Raw genomic sequence first — 19,284 nt, forward strand, 5'->3', positions numbered from 1 at the left:
TGTCTAAAACATCAGATATTTGCTCAAAAATGACCCAAAGCGTGTATTTAACGAAGTAGGATCAGGTTTTAAAGACCCAAAAATGGAGCTCCGGACAGATTTTGCGGTCGCATATGCGACCACATAATGGTTATGCGGACCGCATATCGGTCACATAAGTGGTGTCCAAAATGACCAAATATCTGCCTGAGTCTGCGGTTACTATGCGGTCCACATAACAGTTATGCGGTCGCATAGTACACCGCATAATAGTTATGCGGTTGCATAGTCGACTGCATAATTGCTTCCAATAGACCCAAATAACTGCTTCACTCTACGGCCATTATGCGGTCCGCAGAGTGATTCTGCGGTCGCATAATGGACCGCAGAAATGCACAGTTCCGCCAAAAAATTTCCTTTACTTTCCCATGCATTGTTCAACCCAAAAGGTCCGAGCCGTGGCGAGCTTGCGAGCCATGAAAAATTTCTATAATCCTCAAACACGTAAGCCTAATCCGGCACCATGAAACAATATTTTCTTTGCAAATTTTTATCGGGCTTTACACTTAAGTTCTTTAAAAATTTTGGGGTGTTACATTCTCCCCCTCTTAGGATCATTCGTCCTCGAATGAGGGTCAAAACCTGTTATTAACATCTTATGCAACTCAGTTTGTTTCATACCACGTTCGAGCAGCCCCAAATTTGACTAACTCGCAAAATTTCCAAAAATTTCGCAAGAGTTTCCCTTGTAACTAGGCCTATCCACCTGTCAGAGAGCCCATAAAACATACCCTAACAACATATACGTAATCCAACGACGTAACATAATACAAAACAACACAAACTGTGGCCTCGCAAGCGGTATATGGTATTACCAGAAGGGAACACCCTTTATGCCAATTGTACAAATGATACATAACTCATAGAAAGCAACTTTTAGAATTTTCATAATTCACAACTTTGTAAATACATAGCTATTCAAAGAAGTAAGGATACTTTTCTTCATTTCTTCCTTGGCCTCCCAAGTAACCTCTTCAACCTATTGGTTTCGCCATAGCACTTGACGGAGGCAATCTTAACTTCTGGACTTATCTAACAAGGATAGCAAATAGTTGCTCCTCATAATCAAATTATTCATTAACTCCACCTTCATACACATAGACACACACCAGTATACGGAGGACAATAATAGGGAAAAATCATACTCATAGTTTGGCCTATTTCCTTCAAGATTTCAAAAGGCCTGATGTGACTACATATACTTTACCTTCCTTAACAATTCACACAATATATTCATAGACAAATCTTTTAGAATAACCCGTTCACTTTCTTCCATTCTAAATCTATATGCCGAATACCCAAAGTAAACCTTTGGCAACCTCCAACAATTTCTTTAAGATGTGCTAGCTTGAATATTACCATAAAACTTCCTATCCCATATATATGATCACGGAATGACGCTTCTTCTTTGACATGATTGAACCTTCAATCCCCATTGGTTTCAATAAATATGAACAACGAGGTTCGAGATTGGCCAAAATTATTCAAAAATCCATCAAGGTACTGAGCACGGTATTTCAGGAGGTTATATCCTAAGAAACATGAAGGTTACTACCAATAGTGCTGACATGGTTAATCATTGTGATGACATCATTGATTCAACACATGAGGCATAGAATTGCCTAGTAGGCATCGATAAAAAGGAATCTCTGCCACAAGCCTACGAGGATGAAAAAGAAGTTGAGCACTTGTGATATTATTATCATTCTGACAGCTTAACCCTTCACAATAGTTGATCCTATATGAGAGGACTAGAGATACGACGAATATGTCTTTCAATTCAACATGCTCATGATATTTGTTAGAAACTAAAATATTCACAAGTGAAACCACATAGCTAGGATATCCTAATATTGGGGTTGAGGGACTTACTTGCTGTCCCTTGACTATTGGGGCAGTGGCTTAGCTGGTGGCCCTTGACTCCGCACCCGAAACATTCATCCGTGCCACGTCGGCACACTCCCAAATGACGTTTCCCACACTTGGGACATGGGGGCCTTGGCTGCAGCGGAGAATCCCCATTCGACTGGACCTATTGATTAGACCCATGGTTGCCTTGGTTACTATGGCCTTACCGCTGCTGATCAGGCCCTGATGGTAGTGCTCTAGCTGAAGACTGAGCAATTGACTGCGCGTGTCTGTATCACACTCTCCTATGTAATGCCCTTCCACTATTAACCCCACTGTATGATCCACTAAGATTGCCTGTGGATTGGGTCTTTTTTTTATTATCTAGCTCTCTCTTTCTTTTTAACTTTCGATCCTCAGTAGCTTGAGCAAACGCCATCATTTTTCCATAATTCATATCAGAATTCAATGCAGCCGTAGCGGCCTCATTAATTACCAAGGGACTAAGTCCTTGCACAAATCGGCGCACTCTAGCCTCCATAGTGGGAACCATGTAAATAACATACTTAGACAGGTGCGCGAATTTCATATGGTACTCCCATACACTCAGGCTACCTTGCCTCAGGCTTTCAAACTCAACGGTACAGGCCGCCTTAGTTTCAGCAGGCAAGAAGTGATCAATGAAAGCATTAGTAAACTCACTCCACCTTGCCGGAGGGCTCCCTTCTTCACGGGACTCCTCCCATAGTTCAAACCGAGAATACGCCACCTCTTTCAGGCAGTAGGAGGCCAATTCCACTGCCTCTGTTTTAGTAGCACGCATAACTCTGAGAGTTTTGTGCATCTCATCAATGAAATCCTGGGGATCTTCCTCTGGGTCAGTACCCGTGAACACTGGAGGATCCAACTGGAGAAACCTGTTCACCCTGGAACTAGTAGAATCCCCTGGCTGACTGGAAGAAGTGGGTGCAATATTTGACCTCTGGGTCTGGGAAGCCACTATTTGTGCCAACATCTGTATGGCTCCCCTAACATCAACATCAGAAACATCAGAATCGAAAGCTGGAGGTGGAACTAGAACTGGAACACCAGTTGGAGAAACTGTTGCACCTTTAGTAGGTGTAGGGACAGGTGCAGTCTGATCAGTTGTAGTAGAATCAAGCAGTGTAGTAACTGGAGGAATATCCTCACTCCTTGGGTGCTCACCCGCATCATCAATTATATGATCAGCTGCCACTCCTGGGGTGACATTGGCCCTTTGGCCAGTTCTTGCATTCTTTTTAGGCGCCATATACTGAAAGTTAGAGTAAGGCACCAGTTAACGGAGGAACAATCTTACAATCAGCTTTACCGCACAATCAAGAACATGAAAGAAGGGTACTATTCCTAAATGACCATGTAGCATCCTAATTATAGATGTGGTCGACAACACAATGATAATAAGGACTCTACTAGACACGGCTCCGAGACATCCTAGGACACTTAAAAACCTTAGGCTCTGATACCAAGTTTGTCCCGCCCTAAAACCGAGGAGCGCGACCGGCGCTCAACCGAGTGAACCCGACTGAGCAAGCCTGTTAAATTCCTTCTACCCAAATTTAATTCGTGAATAAATAGGAGATGTACTCCGTTAATCAAATACTGAAGAGATTTCATTGACCGCTTCTATTTCATTCCCATTAACAACATCATTCAATATTTTCAAAATAGTACGAGTTTATAGATTTAATGAAAAATATGTTGCCAAATACCAACAGTTATAATCCAATTCCCAACATAAAATACCACCCACAACCTGTCTACGGAGCCTCTAAGTACAACTGAAGAGTAATATGGAAATGCCGGCAATAAGGCCCCCGGCTACACCTCAAACACAAAGTACATGAGAAACAAAAGATACATGACCCCGAAATGAAGTGGGGCTCACCAAATCGGCTGAAAGGAGTGCACTGCTATCACTGATCAATGCCACCTGCTGTAGAACCACCTGCATCCATTAAAGATGCAACGCCCCGGCAAAAGGGACGTTAGTACTGTCGAATAACACTAGTATGTATAGCTAGAAATCGTCTTTCAAAATAGAATGCCCATATGATCTATACATGGAACAAATAATATAATGTAATTGAAACAATCTATACAAACAAGGAAAACAAAAGGAACACCTATTATCTGCATTAATAATGTGTCTCATTAGACCGTCCTTAGTGTTCACCTATCATATTATACACTTGTGCATTTCATAGACCGTCCATAGTGTTTATTCATACCGTACATCTATACCTCTTATACACAATGCACCTATGCATTTCATAGACCGTCCACAGGATTTCATATCAAAATGGATTTCATAACACAATGTACCTATGCTTTCATAGACCGTCCACAGGATTTCATAACACAATGTACCTATGCGTTTCATAGACCGTCCACAGGGTTTCATAACACAATATACCTATGCGTTTCATAGACCGTCCACAGGATTTCATATCATAATGTACCTATGCATTCATAGACTGTCCACAGGGTTTCATAACACAATGTACCTATGCGTTTCATAGACCGTCCACAGGGTTTCATAACATAATGTACCTATGCGTTTCATAGACCGTCCACGGGATGTCATATCATAATGTACCTATGCATTCATAGACCGTCCACAGGATTTCATAAAATAATGTACCTATGCGTTTCATAGACCGTCCATAGGGTTTCATAACACATTGAAAACAAAAGTACAAATACGTACATCTCATAACCTTTCACATCACATATTACCTAATCCGTACTTTCAACCACTTACAACATTATTATTTCATTGGCTCTCTTGGCCATACATATGATTCTTTATTCATGGCACAATGGCCGTATTTTATATTCCACACTTTCATTTCTTCCCGTTCATAGATCATCATCATAATTATCAACAAGTAGGATATTTCGGAAATCACAACTTTAAGTTCATTAGTAATGAAGGCTTTAAACATAATCGATTTCTTTCCAATAAATGGAGTAAAATGATTGGCAATCGAAGCACAAATTATAATCATACACAATTTCCACTCACGAATGTGTAAGAATGCAAAGCACATTGAAAATTACTTAAAAAGCATAGCATTAGCTAAAATAGCCACATATGGGCATCACTTGAGTTCATAAACTTTTAGCCGATTATATTGTCGAAGTAAATTTTGGAATAGTTGAGTCAAAGTTCATTTCATAACCTTTCTCACATTATTTCATTACATCGGCACCATTGGCCACAAGTATACCTTTCACTATTGGCACGTTGGCCACACTTTATATTCCCAATTCACTGATTTCACTTCCAACCATGTTTATAGGTTATCAACAATAAGACATTCCCAATCAAGACTTTAGGTACACATATGAGCAATTAAGAGTCTTAAGAATATTGAGATTTTCTCACACAATTTGGCATACTAGCTTTCATTTGAAATATGATTCAAAGCCACAACATTTTAATACGCAACCCATACTTTGAAACTCACGGTAACATTATGGAATTCAATTCCAAGAGAGAAAGTTTAGCCAACATACCTCAATTGAGCTTTCCTTAAATTACTACAACGTTCTGAAAATTCTAGCAATCCCAATCTATTTTGAGACATAACAAAATTTAACAACAATTAGGAAGATATTCATGGTCTCAGCTCATTTGAGCATTTTATCAAACACTAGGTGTGCAATTTTAACCACAAGGTTCTCCTACAAGATTTCCTTCACTCCACAACCCAATCCTTACTTATTTTAGCTCAACAATCTTCCCACAATTCTTATTGGTACATGCATGTATAAATAATAATCTCATACCCATGAATCATACTCCTAATCAATCATCTTCTACCCAAATTCGAAATTGAAAACTAGGGTATGGAACCTTACCTCTTAGATGAAGAACTTGTGGGTTTTCCTTATTAATCTTCCAAGATTTGAGCAAGACTTGATGAATAATTAGCCTAGGGTTTTCCTCTCTCTAAAACACTCTCCCTTCTCTCTAAAACATCAGATTTTTGCTCAGAAATGACCCAAAGCGTGTATTTAACGAAGTAGGGTCGGGTTTTAAAAACCCAAAAGTGGAGCTCCGAACAGGTTCTGCGGTTGCATATGCGACCGCATAATGATTATGCGGACCGCATATCGATCGCATAATTGGTGTCCAAAATGACCAAAAATCTGCTTGAGTTTGCGGTCCCTATGCGGTCTGCATAACAGTTATGCGATCGCATAGTACACTGCATAACAGTTATGCTGTCGCATAGTCGACCGCATAATTGCTTCCAACAGACCCAAATAACTGCGTCACTCTGCGGCCATTATGCGGTCCGAAGAGTGATTCTGCGGTCGCATAATGGACCGCAGAAATGCACAGTTCTGCCAAAAATTTTCCTTTACTTTCACATGCATTGTTCAACCCAAAAGGTCCGAGCCGTGAAGAATTTCTATAATCCTCAAACACATAAGCCTAATCCGGCACCATGAAATAATATTTTCTTTGCAAATTTTTACCGGGCTTTACACTTAAGTTCTTCAAAATTTTTCGAGGTGTTACACCCCATCTGCTTGTCCTTAAGGACACGGTTCAGCATGGTGATGCTAAGGAGGTCACTATTAGAGATGATGGTGCATTAAGGATGCAGAGCAGGCTATGTGTGCTCAATGTAGATGGATTGTGTGAGTTGATTCTCTAGGAAGCTCACAGTTCACGGTAATCCATTCATCTGGGTGCCACGAAGATGTATCAGGACTTGAGACATATTTACTGGTGGAGAAGAATGAAGAAAGACATAGTGGAATATGTATCACGGTGTCTAGATTGCCAGCAGGTGAAGTATGAGCATCAGCGGTCAGGTGGGTTGCTTCACAAGTTAGAGATTTCGGAGTGGAAGTGGGAGCGGATCACTATGAATTTCGTTGTTGGACTCCCACAGACTCAACAGAAGTTTGATGCAGTTTGGGTGATAGTGGACAGGCTGACCAAGTCAGCTCATTTCATTCCTATGATAACTACCTATTCTTCCGAGCAATTGGCTCGAATTTATATCCGCAAGATTGTCAGGCTTCATGGCATACCGGTATCTATCATCTCTGACCAGGGTACGCAGTTCACATCACGGTTCTGGAGGGCTGTACAGTAGGAGTTGGGTACTCGGGTTGAGTTGAGTATAGCATTTCACCCTCAGACGGACGGACAGTCCGAGCACACTATTCAGATACTAAAGGATATGCTCCGCGTTTGTGTGATAGATTTTGGGGGTGCTTGGGACCAGTTCTTGCCACTTGCAGAGTTTGCTTACAACAACAGTTATCAGTCGAGCATTCAAATGGCACCGTATAAGGCCTTATATGGGAGGCGGTGCTGGTCTCCAGTGGGTTGGTTCAAGCCGGGCGAGGCTAGGTTATTGGGCACAAACTTGGTTCAGGATGCTCTGGAGAAGGTTAAGGTGATTCAGGATTGACTTCGCACAGCCCAGTCCAGACAGAAGAGTTTTGCGGATCGGAAGGTTCGCGATGTTGCATTCATGGTTGGAGAGCGGGTCCTGCTCTGGGTGTACCCATGAAGGGTGTTATGAGGTTCGTAAAGAAGGGCAAGCTGAGACCAAGGTTCATTGGTCCATTTGAGGTGTTGCGGCGAGTTGGGGAGGTTGTTTATGAGCTTGACTTACCTCTTAGTCTAGCAGGAGTTCACCCAGTATTCTATTTTTCTATGCTCTGGAAGTATTACGGCGATCCGTCTCATGTGTTGGATTTCAGCTCAGTCCAGTTAGACAAGGATTTATCTTATGTTGAGGAGCCGGTAGCTATTTTGGGCAGGCAGGTTCGAAAGTTGAGGTCAAAGAACATTGCTTCCATGAAGGTTCAGTGGAAGGGTCAACCGATCAAGGAGGCAACTTGGGAGACCGAGCATGATATGCGCAGCCTCTATCCTCATCTTTTCATCACTTCAGGTATGTCTCTATGCTCGTTCGAGGACGGACGATTGTTTTAATAAGGGGAGGATGTAATGACTCGATCGTTCGTTTTGAGTGTATTAGCCCCGATCCCCTATTTACTACTTCCCCCGTATCCTTTTCTGCTTACGAGACTTGCCGGGAGGTTTTGTTATGATTTCAGAGTGATTTGGGACACTTAGTCCCTAAAACGAAAGCTAAAGTCTTAGGATTTTGACCGTAGTTAGAAATGTGTGAAGGCGACTCCGGAATGGAGTTCTGTCAATTCTGTTTGCTCCGTTGGGTGATCTTGGACTTAGGAGCGTGTCTGGATTGTGTTTTGGAGGTCGGTAGCTGATTTTGGCTTGATTTGGCGAAAGTCAAATTTTTGGAGATTTTGACCGGTAGTGGACTTTTTGATATCGGGGTCGGATTCCGATTTAGGAAGTTGTAGCAGGTCCGTAATGTCAATTATGACTTGTGTGCAAAATTTGAGGTCAATCATACGTGATTTGATAGGCTTTGATATCGGTTATAGAAATTTAAAGTTTCAAGTTCATTAAGTTTGAATCGGAGGGTGATTCGTATTTTTAGCATTGTTTGGTATGATTTGAGGGCTCGACTAAGTTCGTATGGTGTTATAGGACTGGTTGGTACGTTTATTTGAGGTTCCGGGGGCCTCGGGTGAGTTTCAAATGCTTAACGGATCAAAATTTGGACGTGTGTAATTGCTGAAGCTTTCAAGCTTTTGGTGTAATCACACTTGCGGTGGGGTGGCCGAAGGTGCAGACACGCACATGTGAGAGGTCAAGCATAGAAGCGGGGATGAGGAGATGGCCAGGGGTCGCAGGTGCAAGGGAATTTCCGCATCTGTGAGCCCGCGGATGCGCTTGAAGTTCTGCAGATGCGGAGAGTGAGCTGGAGGGGGAGACCGCAGAAGCGGACCATTGTCCGCAGGTACGCACACGCAGGTGAGACCACCTGATCAAACAAATCCATTTACGCACCTACGATGGAATTTCAGCAGGTACGGCGTCGCAGATGCAACTAGACGTTCGCAGGTGCGAGATCGCTGGGCAGAAAAGGGGAAAAATTGAGGGTTTGATCTCATTTTCATTTTGGGTCTTTGAGAGCTCGGATTGACACGATAATTCAAGGAATTTTCAGAGAGAACTTTGGGGTAATGATTCTTAACTCGTTTATGGTTATATTTCACTAATCTATAGTTGAATTCATCATTTAATTAAGGAATTTGGTTGAGAAATTTGGGAAAATGTTGGAAGGCTCTTCAAATAGGTTTTTTAGTTTTGATTGTGATTTTGATATCGAATTTGGATAATTTTGGTTCGAATGAGCTCGTGAGTGAATGGGCGTTCATATTTTATGACTTTTACCCGATTCCGAGACGTGGGCCCAGGTCGACTTTTTAGGACGATTTTCGAAATTCTTGTTAAAATCTTAATTTCATTAATTAGATTAGTCTATTATAGTTGTATTTATGGTATGTAATTATTTTTGGCTATATTTGGGCCATTCAGAGTTGGACAATCGAGGAAAGGGTATTCTTACTGATTGATTGAGCTTGGTTCGAGATAAGTGGCTTGCCTAACCTTATGTGAGGGGAATCCCCTTAGGATTTGATACTATTGTCATATGTGAGCGCCGTGTACGTGAGGTGACGAGTACGTACGTGGGCTATTTGTTGTAAAACTCGATTTATTTTACTGAGTAGTAATCTGTTTTTCCTTTAATTTGAGTTATACCGTTTAAATGAGTATTAGTCTGTTTTCATTCTTAATTGAGTTATTCCAATATGTGTAGCTATCCTTCTTAGTCTAATATCGCATGTCTACGTGCTTTAACTTCTTATTTGAACACTATGAAGCATACCTAGTTGATTTCTTGCTTTTCCTTCTTCTTTATCAGTATATATTGCTGTTAACTATTGTATTTATCGGTTTGAGCTGTGTGTTTACTTTTGAGACTACGAGGCGGTTCCTCGAGAGTTCTCCCTGCACATTTACTTTTGAGACAACGAGGTGGTACCTCGGGAGTTCTCCCTGCACATTTACTTTTAAGACTATGAGGCGGCACCTCGGGAGTTCTCCCTGCATATTTACTTATGAGACTACGAGGTGGTACCTCGGGAGTTCTCCCTGCATATTTACTTATGAGACTACGAGGTGGTACCTCGGGAGTTCTCCCTGCACATTTACTTTTGAGACTACGAGGCGGTACCTCGGGAGATCTCTTTGCTTCTTTACTTAGGGACTACGAGACGGTTTCTCGGGAGATCCCGTGTTGTTTACCCCCTCTGTGTTGTACTGTTGCCTTGCTGTGTTTCCTTTTGTTAAATTCTAGACTCTTATTATACTGTATATTCTCCTGCCTTGTTTATTATTTACCAGTGGGCCTAACCTGACCTCGTCACTACTCGACCGAGGTTAGGCTTGGTACTTACTGGGTACCGTTGTGGTGTACTCATGCTACTCTTCTGCACATGTTTTGTGTGCAGATCCAGGTACTTTCTATCAGCCCCATTATTAGCTGAGAGTGCTTGCTGTTTTATGGAGACTTCAAGGTACATCTGCCGTGTCCGCAGACCTCGGAGTCCCTCTCTATTCTATCCTATGTCATTTACCTTCCGTACTTCTTTTATTAGACTCTAGTGTATAGAGATACTAGTTACCTTCTGTAGCTTGTGACTTACGATGTTTCGGATTTTAGAAAGACTGTGTATTTATAGAGTGTTAGTTATTGTACATGTCGAGCGGCATTGTTACTAGTAATTCAGTTATCCATTGCTGTTAGTTGCTAAGTTTTACTTTCGTTTTGTTATTTTCCGCAATTTATTAGGCTTAGCTAGTCGTAGAGACTAGGTGCCGTCACGACGTTATAGGGAGGGAGTTTGGGTCGTGACACCTTAGAACTAGCATCTTTCATCCCCACTTCTAAATACACTCTAAGAACTTTTTTCAGACAATAGTTTTTGCAATACGTGTTTTAATTTTTAGTAATACATATTTGAATAAAGAAATATAATATCTTCTCAAAAATTTGATTAACTACAAAATATTATACCATATAGCAGCATAATTGCCTTGTTGAGGCAACATAAAAATGATAGATACCAGAAAAGTAGAGTAACATAAGCACTGAAAAGGGAAATAACAATGGAATACAACAGTGAAAGATCCACCTTCTTAGAAATAGTCAAATACTATAGCATTTGAAATACTATCATAGTTAGCCAATTTCAATAAGTTATAATTTTTGAGCTAGAAAACTGACACCTTGAAAAGTTTCTACGAAAGGTAAATAAGGTAAGAGAACAACAAGTAATAGCCAAATAATAAGATTATAAATGCATCAGCAATGCAAGCTTTACATTCATTTTAAGACTCTAGTAATCATGGTTAGTCTATTTTTCAGTGGATGTCTTCTTATAAGAAAGTACAGTGAGCAAATCAAACATATTTAGCAATAAAAAGAATAGTTGTAGGGATCATCAAATCGAAAGAACTTTAGTCGTCATGAGCATGTTGCAAATGATTTTTCGTTAATTCCTTTTAATTAGGATTATTTTTTGACTTTCTTCTAATTCTAGAAGTGTTGGAATATGTATTTTGAGGCTGATAAAATGGCTTTTTGAAGTTGCTAATTGTGGTGCTTCATTGTCTGAGGAGACTGATGACCAGTGAGAAAGGACAATCTTAAATTTATTTTTTGATTTATTTTGTTCTGCTTTTATCATTGAATGACCATTGCACTACTTAGAGGAAGGTAAAGTGTTTATAGTGCTAGTAGAGTGTATAATGGTAGAGTATTTGCTGTGCTAGTGGAGCATACCTTGACAAAAATAACTCATGTTCCTTTTATTTTTTTAAATGCTTTTGCTTGTTTCAACAACTGATTTACTGACTCACATGAGTTTTTCCAATAAAGTGCATCCATTACAACATTATCAACTTGTCACATGGGAATCCCCATAATTTTGGGTGGACAGGGATAATTTTGAACTCTATCAAATTCAAGTTGATTTCCGTTGTAGTATAACTCATGTATCTCATGCTGAAAGGGATATAGGACATTGTTCTAAATTTTATTTGACGATTCATTTGATGCTTTACCCTACATCATTAGGAGAAAAGTATCTAAAAGGGGAATTGTGTGAATGAAGAATAGAAGGTTACTAAATGCTCTAATTTTCTTATATATACGTAAAGGATCTTATGATCCAATCTTTGTTCTCTCTTTCTCGCATCTCTTCCATGCGTTCTCCCAACTCACTCTAGCTTGCTGGGAGAAATATGTCCTTTGCAACTTAGCAATTGCAGTTCTAGGAAACCTTTCCACATACTCTCAACTTGTTTGTGCAGCCAGCCATCTTGTGATGCTTTTGCTGAAATTTTCTCCTGTGGGAATCCAACTCTCTTCTTTTTAATTCCTGTTTATTTCTTTTCTTTGGGGAATATGGGGGAGCTGCATGGCCGTGAGGCTGTTGTGTAGCTATTGGATTATATGGTTTCTTTACTTGTTCTTTTCCTCCTGAACACTTGGACAGAATTCTTTTTTGCACACCTATGACTATCTTTTGAAATTTGAATATTTCAGTTTCGTGGCATGTGATGTATAATATGTAAATTTTCTATGCACGAACACATTGAACACATATGTAATTACATCTATATAGTTCTAGCGTACATTTGATAAAATTATTATGCTCCTTGCTCTCAGGGTAATAGTATCCTGGCAGATTCTGCTTTTAAGCAGATTGAATTTATTGCTCTTTCGCAAAGGATAGGAGACTCAAAGTATCAATAGAAGGTATGTGCCAATAGAATTTCTAAAAAAATATAACTTCTTGATAGCTACTAGTAAATAAAACTACAATTCTAAATTTTGGCATAGCAGACAATGATTAAGCTACACATACTTGAAATCAATGTTTTGCTAGTGACCGAATGGCATATGTTCCCATTTCAGGTGGAGAATGTATCTTAGAACTTAATAGAACTTTTTCAGATGAAGGTTTGCTTCCAATACACATTAATCTGGAGAGAGGAACAACGTCATACTCTACTTTTCCAGATGATGGTAATGCCTTCCACTGTTTATGGTCATTTTCGGATATGTAGATCAAATAGAACTTTTTACATTCAGTTTAAATATAAAAGAATACCTGGAAGTTTAAAATTTGACTGGGAAATGCTCAATATATTTTATTTGCTAGTTATGGTATCTATTAAAACATTAGCTAGTTATGGTTAGTCTTCATTTCGATCTTTCTTCTGGTTCAATATTCATTGTTCTTGAAATACTCTTGTCTGATAAATTGTAATTGCTTTCTTTGGGAAGTTTCAGTCAATTTAGTCCTCTTTTCGAATATTTAGATGATTCCTATAAAATTGTGTTTGCTTTCTTTGTGGTTAATCTTCATTTTGTGGGAAAGTGAAAGGAAGAAAAAGTAGAAGCTTTTAAGAGTATTTTTTATTGGACTGATAAGAATTTGTTCTTTTAACAGATAAGTAAACTGAAGTCTGAAGAACCTGTCTTTGAAGAAAGTGCAGAGCAAGTAACAACTGAAAATGCTAAAGAACAAGTTGAACTAGAAGAGGAGTCTATTTTCTCTTATGTTAGTAGTTGTTTACCAGATTTTCCATTTGTAATGCTACAATCTATTTTCTGTTTTATTAGGAATTGACAAGTTTATTATCCATTTTGGATAGGTATATTTTTGGTAGTGTTTTGCTTTTTTTCCTTGTAATTAACTGTGAAATTTATAGTAATATTGATTATTTCTTATGTTTCTAGAGCAACTTTATGTATATAGGTTTTAAATATATCATTATAGTAATAGTTAATAGAAAATTAACGAATGTAAAAGCATGTTACTAAAAGCACTAACATTAGTTGGATTTGTTGTTGTCGTTATAGGTTTTTAGTGACCATAAAAATAATTAACGAAGGGAAAATTTAGTCGCTAAAAATAAGCTATGACGACGGGATTTTTTATTGTCGCTAAAGGATCTTTAACGACCGGTTTGAAATTCGGTCGTGAATTTTTAACGTCGGTGCTTTTAACGACCGGTGACGACTGATTTTTTTTCGGTTAAAACATTAGCTAGTTATGGTTAGTCTTCATTTCGATCTTTCTTCTAGTTCAATATTCATTGTTCCTGGAATACTCTTGTGTGATAAATTGTAATTACTTTCTTTGGGAAGTTTCAGTCAATTTAGTCCTCTTTTCAAATATTTAGATGATTCCTATAAAATTGTGCTTGCTTTCTTTGTGGTTAATCTGCATTTTGTGGGAATGTGAAAAGGAATAAAAAGTAGAAGCTTTTAGGAGTATTTTTTATTGGACTGATAAGAATTTGTTCTTTTAACAGATAAGAAAACTGAAGTCTGAAGAACCTGTCCTTGAAGAAAGTGCAGAGCAAGTAACAACTGAAAATGCTAAAGAACAAGTTCAACTAGAAGAGGAGTCTATTTTCTCTTTTGTTAGGAGTTATTTAACAGATTTTCCATTTGTAATGCTACAATCTATTTTCTGTTTGGTTAGGAATTGACAAGTTTATTGTCCATTTTGGATAAGTATATTTTTTGTAGTGTTTTGCTTTTGTTCCTTGTAATTAACTGTGAAATTTATAGTAATATTGATTATTTCTTATATTTCTGGAGCAACTGTGTGTATATAGGTTTTAAATATATCATTATAGTAATAGTTAATAGAAAATTAACGAATGTAAAAGCATGTTACTAAAAGCACTAACATTAATTGGATTTGTTGTTGGCGTTATAGGTTTTTAGCGACCATAAAAATAATTAACGAAGGGAAAATTTAGTCGCTAAAAATAAGCTATGACGACGGGATTTTTTATTGTCACTAAAGGATCTTTAACAACCGGTTTGAAATCCGGTCGTGAACTTTTAACGTCGGTGCTTTTAACGACCGGTGACGACTGATTTTTTTCCGATTGCTATTGACTAATAGCGACCGGATTAGGACTTTTAACGACCGAATTTCCCTTCGCTAAAGGCCTTTTTTCTTGTAGTGGCAGGTGCAACATTTCTTTCGTAGAAGCAGAACTGGGGGGGACTTATCAGGACCGCATGAGAGGTCAAAATTCGGCAGAAACGGGCTCGCAGAAGCGAGAAGCCATCCGTAGAAGCCAAGGAAGCTGGGCCTAAGTGAGGGCCGCACCTGCGATAAAAATTCTGCAGGTGCGAAGCCGCAGATGCAGCTGAGGGCTCGCAGATGCGAGATCGCTGAGCAGAAAAGGGTAAGTTCGAGGGTTTAATTTTATTCTTCATCTTTTGACATAGAGAGCTCGGTTTGTGGAGATATTTCGAGGGATTTTCATGGAAATCATCAGGGTAAGTGATATTAACTCGGATTTGGCTATTATACATGAATCGTCATTATTTTTGTCATTTAATTAGTGATTTGAGTTGAAAAATTTGGAAAAAAATTATGAAACTTTATAGACCAAATTTTAAGAATTTGAAAGTCGATTTGAGGTCGGATTTGAGTAATATTTGTATTGTTGGACACGTTATCGAATTGGTGTTCGAATTTTATAAGTTTGGTCAGGTTCCGAGACGCGAGCCTGGGGTTGACTTTTTGAGTTGACTTTTATTTTTCTTTAAAGATTGCAACTTTATTGTTCGGAATAGTTTCCTATAGTTTGTATTTATGGTATAAAGTTATTTTGGTTAGATTCGAGCCGTTCAGAGTTAGATAATCGTGGAAAGGGCTTACTAGTTGATTGAGTTAGCGTATTTTGAGGTAAGTATCTTGCCTAACTTTGGGGGGGGGGAGGGGAGGGAGAGAATTATCCCTTTGGATCGGTGTTATTTTTTTGTTAATTGTGGTACGTGAGGGCCGTGTATGCTAGGTGACAGTGGGTACATGGGCTAAATATGGTAATTGACCAGTTAGAATTATGTAGATTCTTTTCTTGCTTTTAATTGAATTGTCATAACATGTTATCTTCATCATCGTTAACCTATCCGTACGTGACTTACTTGACATTGTAAATACTTGTCTCACCTCTTACTTGCTAATTGCCTTTACATGCTTAGTTGAAATCATTGTTCTCTCAATTCCTTATTAAATATTTAACTATTGAGTTCTTTGAAGTTGTTATTTCTTGGAATATCTTATTGTTGAATACTATTCTTGTTGAGTCATTCACTTTCGGTTGCTATTGTTGAAACTATTGTACATATTGTGATTGAGCCATGGGCTATTTATTGTGAAAACACTATTATTGTTGACTTCTTTGGCAAGTTGTGGTATTGGGCACTTGAAGTACGATTTGTGATATGTTGTGATATTGATACACATGTGGTGGTATAAGGATTAGAGTTGAAATGCATGCGGTGAGATAAGACGGGCTTGATAAGCGTGTTGCTAGTAGGGGAACTACTTGAAGCCACGCGGTGTGATAATGTGGGCTAAACACGGGTAGCTATTTCGAGAAAATAATTTTCAGAAACTAAATGTAAGACTCTCGCGGTGATATAAGAAAAGATTATGATTTGATTTGTGAAATGAGACTACGAGGCGGTACCTCGGTAGTAATTCTTGTTGATACCTTTCATTTACATCACTTGTGTTTTGTTTGCATCATTTCCTTGGTATTCTTATTATGTGTTTCTTCCATGATGTATTAATTGCCTTAGTCTCAGTGTACCTATTCTTGTTATATTTCTTCCTTGTCTCATTTCCCTTGCTTTTATTATCATACCGTACTATACCTGCTCAGTTTCTTTAATTATTCTAGTAGGTGTCTTGACCCGACCTCGTCACTACTCTATGGAGGTTAGGCTTGATACTTACTGGGTATCATTGTGGTGTACTCATGCTACACTTCTACACATCTTTTTGTGCAGATTCAGGTACTTCATACCAGCCTAGGCATCACTAAGTCGAGCTTGGATCGTAGACTTCAAGGTATACCTGCTGGCGTCTGTAGGCCTCGGAGTCATCCTCTATCTAGTTCTATTTTATTTTCCATTTTTATAGATATTATTGTATAGGGATGTTCAGTACACTCGTGTAGAGCTTATGACTCGGTATCACCGAATTTTGGGAGTTATGTTCAGTTGTGTTGCAGAGTCCTTTTTTATGATAGCTATTGGTAAAATGATAGCTATTTTTCATGTATGCTAGGCTTACCTAGTCTTAGAGACTGGGTTCCATCATGATATCCTACGGAGAAAAATTAGGGTCGTGATAGTTTGCGGGATAACTTGCTCAATAATTTAATTTAAAGCATAATTTTTAAATTTTCTATTCAAGACAGTTCATCTTGATAAGATTGTTTACATCACAGTTGTTTTAGCAAAATAATTTATTGAGTGCCTCCACTTAATAGCTAAAATATTATTTATGAGAACAAAGTTATCTATATCAGTTTGATATACGTTATATACGAAAGTATATTATATTCCCCCTCATAAGTGGTTCAGGGTCAGAAACCAAAACCATCTTATTATTATTTATGTGCGGTGCATATTTTGATTAACACCATAACGCACAAAGGTGGGTTTCTAAAGTTGAGTAAGCAAGTTAATTTTTCTAACATGAGGGGGAGACAAGATAAACAATTGAGAAAAATTACATGGAATGAACTATCATTTGTACATCTAGATCCTCGAATAAGATAATATGAACTTGAAGTTCATAAAAAGATAATTTATCTGCAATATATTGCAAAGCATGCCAGGCGCATTTGCTGACCCAAAGAAAATAACTATATTCTCACTGCAAATGTTCCTATTAGAATAAGTCCTAGATAGACAAAGTCTATGGTACGCTTAAATTGTATAGACAAATCGATTTTAAATAAAATTATATATATAGATGAACAAATGATCAAAATGATCATAATAAGAAGGCAAGTGATCAAGAAGATCATATGACATAATACTCACGAGAGGTTCAGGCATTTGAAAATATGAATGAAGAGATCTCTATGTTATGTCTTTATGAAAAAAAGAGGTTGGAACCGATATAAAATTATCGTCGAGTACATCTATGATAATGCTAAATATATATGAGGATCTTAAGTCTGGAGAAACAATTCAAATAGAATTGGTTTCATATGAAAGACATGTAGTTTTGGACTTGCAGTTCAAGCACTTAAAAGTATAAAGTCAATGGTGTGTGCAATCACTTTTATCTATCTTATATATCTCGCATGAGATGAAAACTTGATATGCATCTAAAGTTTATTTATATGGCTTATATGACAACCATTGAAGGATTTAAATCGCTTAAAGCATATACAATTCTTGGTCATGAAGTACCATATCCCAAGTGCAATTTGTTCACATGTGTATCTTGCTATAACTATAAGCATGATAATGTGATAGCGAGAATTTTTACCTCTACGGAGATATTGAAAAAGTCCATTCCGCGATATTATATGAAGACATTACATATCTATCAACAATGATGGTTTCAAGGTGCAACGTATTCGTCAAGTTAATATGGCTGATTTGTTTATCAAATTTATCTACCAATGATCTTTTGAAGATGGTGCACAAGATTGGAATGCGAAGAATCAAAGATGTGAATTGATTGTTTCATTAGGAGGAGCTAATACGCGTTGTACTCTTTTTACCTTATAAGGTTTTGTCCCACTAAGTTTTTCTTGCAAGGTTTTTAACGAGGCAACCGAAAGACGTATTGTTAGATATGTGTACTCTTTTTTCCTTCACTAGAATTTTTTTCCACTAGGTTTTATTTTAGTTAAGATTTTAATGAGGCATATTATCTGTTGAACAGAAATTCAAAGGGGAGTGTTATAAATAGTATTTCATTTGTGGTAAATGTCTATATTTTAGAGAGATTTTAGAGTTTGTTTCTTTATGGCTAAGTCACCTATCCTCTATAAATAGACTATAAATAGAGAGGTTCTTTTCTATTGTAATTGACCCCAAATCAATAAGAATTCTCTCTCTACTTTTTTCTACACTACTCTTCTTTTTCTTTTATTGTTTTATAACACATACCATTTACGTGCTTATTTAATTTGGAATTGCCACATCAGGCGGTAAATAATTAATCTTGGTAACAATTTAGTCGGATACTTTTTACTTTTGGTTCTCCAATTGGCAATAGTTTATCCTTTGAATTTCTTTTTACCTCTCCGGTACAATATGCAAAATAGAAGGATGAAAATTTATCCGAAACCAGTAAAAGTTCGGGCGGCTCGCCTTTAATCACAGTTATACATCAACAGCAGCATTATCTTGCTTGCTTAAGCTGGTATTGCCAGATCAGGTGATAATAGTTAATCTTGGTAATAATTTAGAGTCAGTTGAGCTGTAACTTTGCTTTCTTCAACAATGTATTGTTTCTCTTTGAAATTTCATTTTTACCCCTCTGCTACAGTGGCGGATGTAGCTACCAAGCTATGGGATCAACTAA

The 19,284-nt window shown here is 38.0% G+C and overlaps 1 long non-coding RNA gene across 2 annotated transcripts in view; it reads left to right on the forward strand.

Annotated features, from left to right (window-relative positions):
- The window catches only part of LOC108945425 (uncharacterized), a 33,367-nt gene extending 18,858 nt beyond the window's left edge, over positions 1–14,509 (forward strand). Inside the window, exons 2-4 of one of the 2 annotated variants that reach the window (XR_011415123.1) lie at positions 12,576–12,665; positions 12,825–12,935; positions 13,363–13,641. This is a non-coding gene — a long non-coding RNA (uncharacterized lncRNA). Of the gene's footprint in view, positions 1–12,575; positions 12,666–12,824; positions 12,936–13,362; positions 13,642–14,230 lie in introns of those variants that run through there. The other variant, XR_004507404.2, reaches the window with a different exon arrangement.
- Positions 14,510–19,284: the final 4,775 nt, after the last annotated feature.

This window comes from Nicotiana tomentosiformis, chromosome 3 (genome assembly GCF_000390325.3).
Source record: "Nicotiana tomentosiformis chromosome 3, ASM39032v3, whole genome shotgun sequence".
Lineage (NCBI taxonomy): Eukaryota > Viridiplantae > Streptophyta > Magnoliopsida > Solanales > Solanaceae > Nicotiana > Nicotiana tomentosiformis.